This window comes from Xiphophorus maculatus, chromosome 17 (genome assembly GCF_002775205.1).
Source record: "Xiphophorus maculatus strain JP 163 A chromosome 17, X_maculatus-5.0-male, whole genome shotgun sequence".
NCBI classification, from domain to species: domain Eukaryota; kingdom Metazoa; phylum Chordata; class Actinopteri; order Cyprinodontiformes; family Poeciliidae; genus Xiphophorus; species Xiphophorus maculatus.
The window spans coordinates 12,220,492-12,230,340 of NC_036459.1; positions in this window are offsets into that span (position 1 = coordinate 12,220,492).

Consider the following 9,849-nt stretch of genomic DNA (forward strand, 5'->3'; position numbering starts at 1 on the left):
AAAATGTCAAAAAAACGACATGCTATACTATGACGTCGAAAATGTCCAAAAAACGACATGCTATACTATGACGTCGAAAATGTCAAAAAAACGACATGCTATACTATGACGTCGAAAATGTCAAAAAAACGACATGCTATACTATGACGTCGAAAATGTCAAAAAAACGACATGCTATACTATGACGTCGAAAATGTCAAAAAAATGACATGCTATACTATGACGTCGAAAATGTCCAAAAAAACGACATGCTATATACTACGACGTCGAAAATGTCAAAAAAACGACATGCTATACTATGACGTCGAAAATGTCCAAAGAAACGACATGCTATACTATGACGTCGAAAATGTCAAAAAAAACGACATGCTATACTATGACGTCGAATCAACGATGCTATACTATGACGTCGAAAATGTCAAAAAAACGACATGCTATACTATGACGTCGAAAATGTCAAAAAAACGACATGCTATACTATGACGTCGAAAATGTCCAAAAAACGACATGCTATACTATGACGTCGAAAATGTCAAAAAAACGACATGCTATACTATGACGTCGAAAATGTCAAAAAAACGACATGCTATACTATGACGTCGAAAATGTCAAAAAAAACGACATGCTATACTATGACGTCGAAAATGTCAAAAAACGACATGCTATACTATGACGTCGAAAATGTCAAAAAAACGACATGCTATACTATGACGTCGAAAATGTCAAAAAAACGACATGCTATACTATGACGTCGAAAATGTCAAAAAAACGACATGCTATACTATGACGTCGAAAATGTCAAAAAAAACGACATGCTATACTATGACGTCGAAAATGTCCAAAAAAACGACATGCTATACTATGACGTCGAAAATGTCCAAAAAAACGACATGCTATACTATGACGTCGAAAATGTCAAAAAAACGACATGCTATACTATGACGTCGAAAATGTCCAAAAAAACGACATGCTATACTATGACGTCGAAAATGTCAAAAAAACGACATGCTATACTATGACGTCGAAAATGTCCAAAAAACGACATGCTATACTATGACGTCGAAAATGTCAAAAAACGACATGCTATACTATGACGTCGAAAATGTCAAAAAAACGACATGCTATACTATGACGTCGAAAATGTCAAAAAAAACTACATGACGTCGAAAATGTCAAAAAACGACATGCTATACTATGACGTCGAAAATGTCAAAAAAACGACATGCTATACTATGACGTCGAAAATGTCAAAAAAACGACATGCTATACTATGACGTCGAAAATGTCAAAAAAACGACATGCTATACTATGACGTCGAAAATGTCAAAAAAACGACATGCTATACTATGACGTCGAAAATGTCCAAAAAAACGATGCTATACTATGACGTCGAAAATGTCAAAAAAACGACATGCTATACTATGACGAAAATGTCCAAAAAAACGACATGCTATACTATGACGTCGAAAATGTCCAAAAAACGACATGCTATACTATGACGTCGAAAATGTCAAAAAAACGACATGCTATACTATGACGTCGAAAATGTCAAAAAAACGACATGCTATACTATGACGTCGAAAATGTCCAAAAAACGACATGCTATACTATGACGTCGAAAATGTCCCAAAAAACGACATGCTATACTATGACGTCCAAAAATGTCAAAAAAAACGGACATGCTATACTATGACGTCGAAATGTCAAAAAAAAAACGACATGCTATACTATGACGTCGAAATGTCAAAAAAAACGACATGCTATACTATGACGTCGAAAATGTCAAAAAAAACGACATGCTATACTATGACGTGAATGTAAACGGACTGATATACTATGACGTCGAAATATCCAAAAAACGACAATGCTATACTATGACGTCCAAAATGTCCAATATAACGACATGCTATACCTATGACGTCGGAAATGTCAAAAAAAACGACATGCTATACTATGACGTCGAAAATGTAAAAAAAAAAACGGACATGCTATACTATGACGTCGAAAATGTCAAAAAAACGACATGACGTCGAAAATGTCAAAAAACCGACATGCTATACTATGACGTCGAAATGTCAAAAAAAAACGGAACATGCTATACTATGACGTCGAAAATGTCAAAAAACGACATGCTATTATACTATGACGTCGAAAATGTCAAAAAAAACGACATGCTATACTATGACGTCGAAAATGTCAAAAAAACGACATTGCTATACTATGACGTCGAAAATGTCCAAAAAAACGACATGCTATACTATGACGTCGAAAATGTCAAAAAAACGACATGCTATACTATGACGTCGAAAATGTCAAAAAAAACGACATGCTATACTATGACGTCCAAAAATGTCCCAAAAAAACGACATGCTATACTATGACGTCCAAAATGTCAAAAAAACGACATGCTATACTATGACGTCGAAAATGTCAAAAAAAACGACATGCTATACTATGACGTCAAAAATGTCAAAAAAAACGACATGCTATACTATGACGTCGAAAATGTCAAAAAAACGACATGCTATACTATGACGTCGAAAATGTCCAAAAAAACGACATGCTATACTATGACGTCCAAAATGTCCAATATAACGACATGCTATACTATGACGTCGAAAATGTCCAAAAAAACGACATGCTATACTATGACGTCCAAAATGTCCAATATAACGACATGCTATACTATGACGTCCAAAATGTCCAATATAACGACATGCTATACTATGACGTCGCAATTGTCAAAAAAACGACATGCTATACTATGACGTCGAAAATGTCAAAAAAACGACATGCTATACTATGACGTCGAAATGTCAAAAAAAAAAACTGACGTCGAAAATGTCCAAAAAAACGACATGCTATACTATGACGTCGAAAATGTCCAAAAAAACGACATGCTATACTATGACGTCGAAAATGTCAAAAAAACGACATGCTATACTATGACGTCGAAAATGTCCAAAAAACGACATGCTATACTATGACGTCGAAAATGTCAAAAAAACGACATGCTATATATGACGTCGAAAATGTCAAAAAAACGACATGCTATACTATGACGTCGAAAATGTCAAAAAAACGACATGCTATACTATGACGTCGAAAATGTCAAAAAAACGACATGCTATACTATGACGTCGAAAATGTCCAAAAAAACGACATGCTATACTATGACGTCGAAAATGTCCAAAAAAACGACATGCTATACTATGACGTCGAAAATGTCCAAAAAAACGACATGCTATACTATGACGTCGAAAATGTCACATATATTCATACGACATGCTATACTATGACGTCCAAAATGTCCAATATAACGACATGCTATACTATGACGTCGCAATTGTCAAAAAAACGACATGCTATACTACGACGTCGAAAATGTCAAAAAAACCGATTGACGTCCAAAATGTCCAAAAAAACGACATGCTATACTATGACGTCGAAAATGTCCAAAAAAACAACATGCTATACTATGACGTCGAAAATGTCAAAAACGACATGCTATACTATGACGTCGAAAATGTCAAAAAAACGACATGCTATACTATGACGTCGAAAATGTCAAAAAAAACGACATGCTATACTATGACGTCGAAAATGTCAAAAAAAACGACATGCTATACTATGACGTCGAAAATGTCCAAAAAAAACGACATGCTATACTATGACGTCCAAAAATGTCCCAAAAAACGACATGCTATACTATGACGTCCAAAATGTCAAAAAAAAACGACATGCTATACTATGACGTCGAAAATGTAAAAAAAAACGACATGCTATACTATGACGTCGAAAATGTCAAAAAAACGACATGCTATACTATGACGTCCAAAAATGTCCCAAAAAACGACATGCTATACTATGACGTCCAAAATGTCAAAAAACGACATGCTATACTATGACGTCCAAAATGTCCAATATAACGACATGCTATACTATGACGTCCAAAATGTCCAATATAACGACATGCTATACTATGACGTCCAAAATGTCCAATATAACGACATGCTATACTATGACGTCGCAATTGTCAAAAAAACGACATGCTATACTATGACGTCGAAAATGTCAAAAAAACCGATTGACGTCCAAAATGTCCAAAAAAACGACATGCTATACTATGACGTCGAAATGTCCAAAAAAACAACATGCTATAACTATGACGTCGAAAATGTCAAAAAAACGACATGCTATACTATGACGTCGAAAATGTCAAAAAAACGACATGCTATACTATGACGTCGAAAATGTCAAAAAAAACGACATGCTATACTATGACGTCGAAAATGTCAAAAAAACGACATGCTATACTATGACGTCGAAAATGTCCAAAAAAACGACATGCTATACTATGACGTCGAAAATGTCCAAAAAACGACATGCTATACTATGACGTCGAAAATGTCAAAAAAACGACATGCTATACTATGACGTCGAAAATGTCAAAAAAACGACATGCTATACTATGACGTCGAAAATGTCAAAAAAACGACATGCTATACTATGACGTCGAAAATGTCCAAAAAACGACATGCTATACTATGACGTCGAAAATGTCAAAAAAAACGACATGCTATACTATGACGTCGAAAATGTCAAAAAAACGACATGCTATACTATGACGTCGAAAATGTCCAAAAAACGACATGCTATACTATGACGTCGAAAATGTCAAAAAAACGACATGCTATACTATGACGTCGAAAATGTCCAAAAAAACGACATGCTATACTATGACGTCGAAAATGTCAAAAAAACGACATGCTATACTATGACGTCGAAAATGTCAAAAAAACGACATGCTATACTATGACGTCGAAAATGTCCAAAAAACGACATGCTATAATGACGTCGAAAATGTCAAAAAAACGACATGCTATACTATGACGTCGAAAATGTCAAAAAAACGACATGCTATACTATGACGTCGAAAATGTCCAAAAAAACGACATGCTATACAATGACGTCGAAAAGTCAAAAAAACGACATGCTATACTATGACGTCGAAAATGTCAAAAAAAAACGACATGCTATACTGACGTCGAAAATGTCAAAAAAACGACATGCTATACTATGACGTCGAAAAGTCAAAAAAACGACATGCTATACTATGACGTCGAAAATGTCAAAAAACGACATGCTATACTATGACGTCGAAAATGTCAAAAAAACGACATGCTATACTATGACGTCGAAAATGTCCAAAAAACGACATGCTATACTATGACGTCGAAAATGTCAAAAAACGACATGCTATACTATGACGTCCAAAATGTCAAAAAACGACATGCTATACTATGACGTCAAAATGTCAAAAAACGACATGCTATACTATGAAGTCAAAATGTTAAAAAACGACATGCTTTATACTATGACGTCGAAAATGTCTAAAAAACGACATGCTATACTATGACGTCGAAAATGTCAAAAAAACGACATGCTATACTATGACGTCGAAAATGTCCAAAAAACGACATGCTATACTATGACGTCGAAAATGTCAAAAAAACGACATGCTATATACTATGACGTCCAAAAATGTCCAAAAAAACGACATGCTATACTATGACGTCGAAAATGTCCAAAAAAACGACATGCTATACTATGACGTCGAAAATGTCAAAAAACGATATGCTATACTATGACGTCGAAAATGTCCAAAAAAACGACATGCTATACTATGACGTCGAAAATGTCAAAAAAACGACATGCTATACTATGACGTCGAAAAGGTCCAACAGAATGACATATGACGTCAAAATTGTTGAAAAAAACGACATGCTATACTATGACGTCGAAAATGTCCAAAAAAACGACATGCTAATCTATGACGTCCAAAATGTCCAAAAAAACGACATGCTATACTATGACGTCCAAAATGTCAAAAAAACGACATGCTATACTATGACGTCCAAAAATGTCCAAAAAAACGACATGCTATACTATGACGTCCAAAAATGTCCAAAAAAACGACATGCTTTTTTGGACGTTTTTTCGACGTTTTTTTGACGTCGAAAATGTCAAAAAAACGACATGCTATACTATGACGTCGAAAATGTAAAAAAAAACCGACATGCTATACTATGATGTCGAAAATGTCAAACAAACGACATGCTATACTATGACGTCGAAAATGTCAAAAAAACGACATGTCTTACCAAAAAATCTGGTAAGATGACAAATAGTATAGTATGATGTCATAAACAAGGTAAGATTGGACATAGTATAGTCTCCTCTCAAAAATGTGGTAAAATGACAGTATGGTATGTTTTCATAAACGAGGTAAAATGAGACATAGAATAGTCTTGCCTCAAAAATTTGGTAAAATGACATAGTATAGTATGACATTGATATTGAGGTAAAATGACACATAAGACTTTTTCTTACCTCAAAAATGTGGTAAAATGACACATAGTAAAGTATGATGTCATAAACGAGGTAAGATGGGAGATAGTACAATATTACCTCAAAAATATGGTAAAATGACACAGTGTGGTATAATATCATAAACAAAGTAAGATGACACATAGTGTAGTATTGTGTCAAAAAAGAGGCCTATTAAGACATAGTATATCGTATGACATTGATATAGAAGTAAAATGACTGAGTATAATACGTCATAAACAAGGTAAGATGGGACAGAGTATGGTCATACCTCAAAAATGTGGTAAAATGGGGGGTGCTGTGGTGGCACAGGGGCAAAGCATAAAATGGGGGGTGCAGGGGTGTCACAGCCAAAAAAGCCACAAAAAAAAACCTCCAATAAACTCCAATTTCAACTAAGTTACAAGACTTTTTTTGGTAATTATTTTATTTCTACTGTGAAAGTGCGTACAAATCCAAAACCACCTGTTACCACCCACAGCCTTTATTGGAGTTTTTTTTTTTTTTTTAATGAAAAATAATCTCAATTTAATGTTTGAAGGTGAAAACAAGTGTAAACAAGTGTAAATAAGTGTAAATAAGTGGTCAAAAAATCATTTTACCAAACCTCCCGTCCACACCAGACATTTGCCAAACAATCCACCCAGCACCAAGCACCCAGTGTGTTCTTAATTACTCAAATTGGTGGGAGGGTCTAACAATTAACAACGTAAACTAAACAATTCCAAATATAAAAATTAATTACAAATTTTGATTCTAAATTAACTTAAATATATTCCAACTACCCAAAAAACAAAACAAAATTGGTAGAAATTATAAACTACAAAACTTTTACATAAATGGCCACAACAAGGGGCAAAGCACAACCCACGTATTGAGGCCTTAGTCCTCGTGCCAGTGGTCGCAGGTTCGATTCCCGGCTTGGCGACATTTGCCGCATGTCTTTCCCCTCTCTCATAACCCTCTTTCCTGTCAAACTACTTTCAAATAAAGGCCACTAGAGCCAACAAAACCTTTGAAATTTTTTTTTGTAAAATAACATAGTATAGTATGATGTTGAAAAAGAGGCCAATTAAGACAAAGAATAGTATGACATTAATATAAAGGTAAAATTACACATAGTATGGTGTCATAAGCGAGGGAAGATAACATAGTATAGTCTTATCTCAAAAATGTGGACACATAATATATTTTCATCTCATAAATGAGGTGAAGTGACAGTATATTTAATGTGAAATACGAGGTAAAATGACAGTATGGTATTAGGTCAAAAATGAGAAAATTAGTATTGTATGTTGAAAAAGAGGTCAAATAAGGCACGATTAAGGTACAATTATACATAATACATTGTGACCTCAAAAATGAGGTAAAATGACATAATATAGTATCACCTCGAAAACTAGGCAAAATTACAGTTTATAATATGATGTCAAACAGAGGTATAATGACATAATATGATGTCAAATATCCCTATAAATCACACACAGTATGCCACCAAAAAAGAGGTAGTGACTCATAATATAACATCGGAAAATGAGGTAATATTTCACATAGTATTTAATGACATTGAAAGTGAGGTAGTGACTCATATAATAGTATCATGGAAAATGAGGCAAAAATACACAGTAATTTTGTGTCATTTTCGACATATGATGTCGAAAATGAGGTAAATTGACAGTATATTATGCTATCATAAATTAAGTAAAATGACATTGCATACTATGTTGTCGGAAATGATGGGAAATGACAGTGTAGTATGCCATCAAAAATGAGTTAGTGACTCATAATATAGAATGCCGTCAAAAATTAGGTAAAAACATGTATACCTCTTTTTTCCAAAAGAGGTAAAATGAGTAAAGAAGCAAATAAAGATTTAGAAAGTGAAACATAGTAGCTATAGAATGATGTCTAAAATAACACATAGTACAATATGAAATTGAAAATGAGGTCAAATAAATATCGGCGACAATTAGCTAAAAATTACCCAGCCATTGTGATGTTGAAAATGAGCCAAAATAACACATTATACTATGATTTCAAAGGAGACTATGATGCCAAAAATGAGGTAAAATGAGACATGGTTTAATGTGGCATCACAAATAAGTTCTCTTTCTGTGTCTATAACAATGCTGCACCTCACCTTGTGTCTTAAAGACGCGCACAATCTGCTTTTAATCTTATTAGAGTCCCTTCACGCAACATTCCCCGTTCCCTAAAAATGTTGTGGCTACATTAAGAATGCAGGCTTTGGTGCAGAGAAGAGATCCCAGGTGCGGTGTCTGTGACAGCCCATTAGGGGATTTTGTTTTCATTGTTACAAGGTGTGGATGTCTCTGACTGGAGTGAAGCACAGAAGCAAAAATATATTCAAAGTATGTGTTGATGAAGAAAAAGTGTCTCTTGAAAAAGCAAAATCTTTTTTGGGATTTGATCATGTAGAAATATTTCACACTGAAATATCTAGACGCTCATCTCGTCTAGATGATGCACATCTACATGGATGTGTGCATCCATTTCTTCATACAACACAAGAGCTGTGGGCTTAAAAACATGGAAATTTATAAATGCATAAAAGCAAAAAATATATTTTTGTTGGCGAGGTGCAATGTTCACACACATTTTTGTTGTTGTTTTTGGAAACAAAAAAAAAATAAACTATCGATTTAAAATGAGTGTCAAAGCTATTGATATCTACAGTATGGGTATGGTTGCAAATTGCTAAGACGCCAATAAATCACCAACCAATCTTTCAATGAGTGACCGGATAACTATAATTACTCAAAAGACCTTTATCAGAACTCAATTCCTCAAAAATGCTCCACCATTTTCTTACAGATAATCTGGATTACAGATAATCTAATTCCGCAAAGACTAAGAGGTGCATTCAGACCGGATAGTCCAGTAGACTCAGTTTGAATGGGGACTAAAATCGCAATATTTGTTACATTTTCAAAACTGTAGTTCACATTCACTGTGTGAATGTGACGGTCTCTGGTCAGGTTGCATTAAGACAGGTTTTCTAGTCCACATCAACCAGACCAAGACCTAGGTTTTTAGGCGGATTGGAGTTCGCTTATTAAGTCCGTTTTGGAATTCAAATTTGCATCTGATCTGCCCGAAAAAATCGGACTTTCTAGACAAACGGATTAGAGTCTGATTCAGGACTCTAATCCTGGGTTGGTCTGAATGCACCCTTAATCAAAATTCCTTAATGAAAAACGAATAAAACTAACTGAAAAACCTGTTCTCCCCGTCGCCTGTGGTGGCGCTGCACCAAGATCTGCTGAAGAAATTGACAGAAAACCTCTTAAGAAGACCAGCGCAATTTCCTTCTTCACAAAAAGTAAAAACGGAGCAGAGTCAGATTTTAGCGGTTGTAGGATTTCTTCATTCATATACATTACTGGTTTGGACATCGCCTGTTAGCCGCTAATGCTAGCGATGCTCCTACAGGCGCTA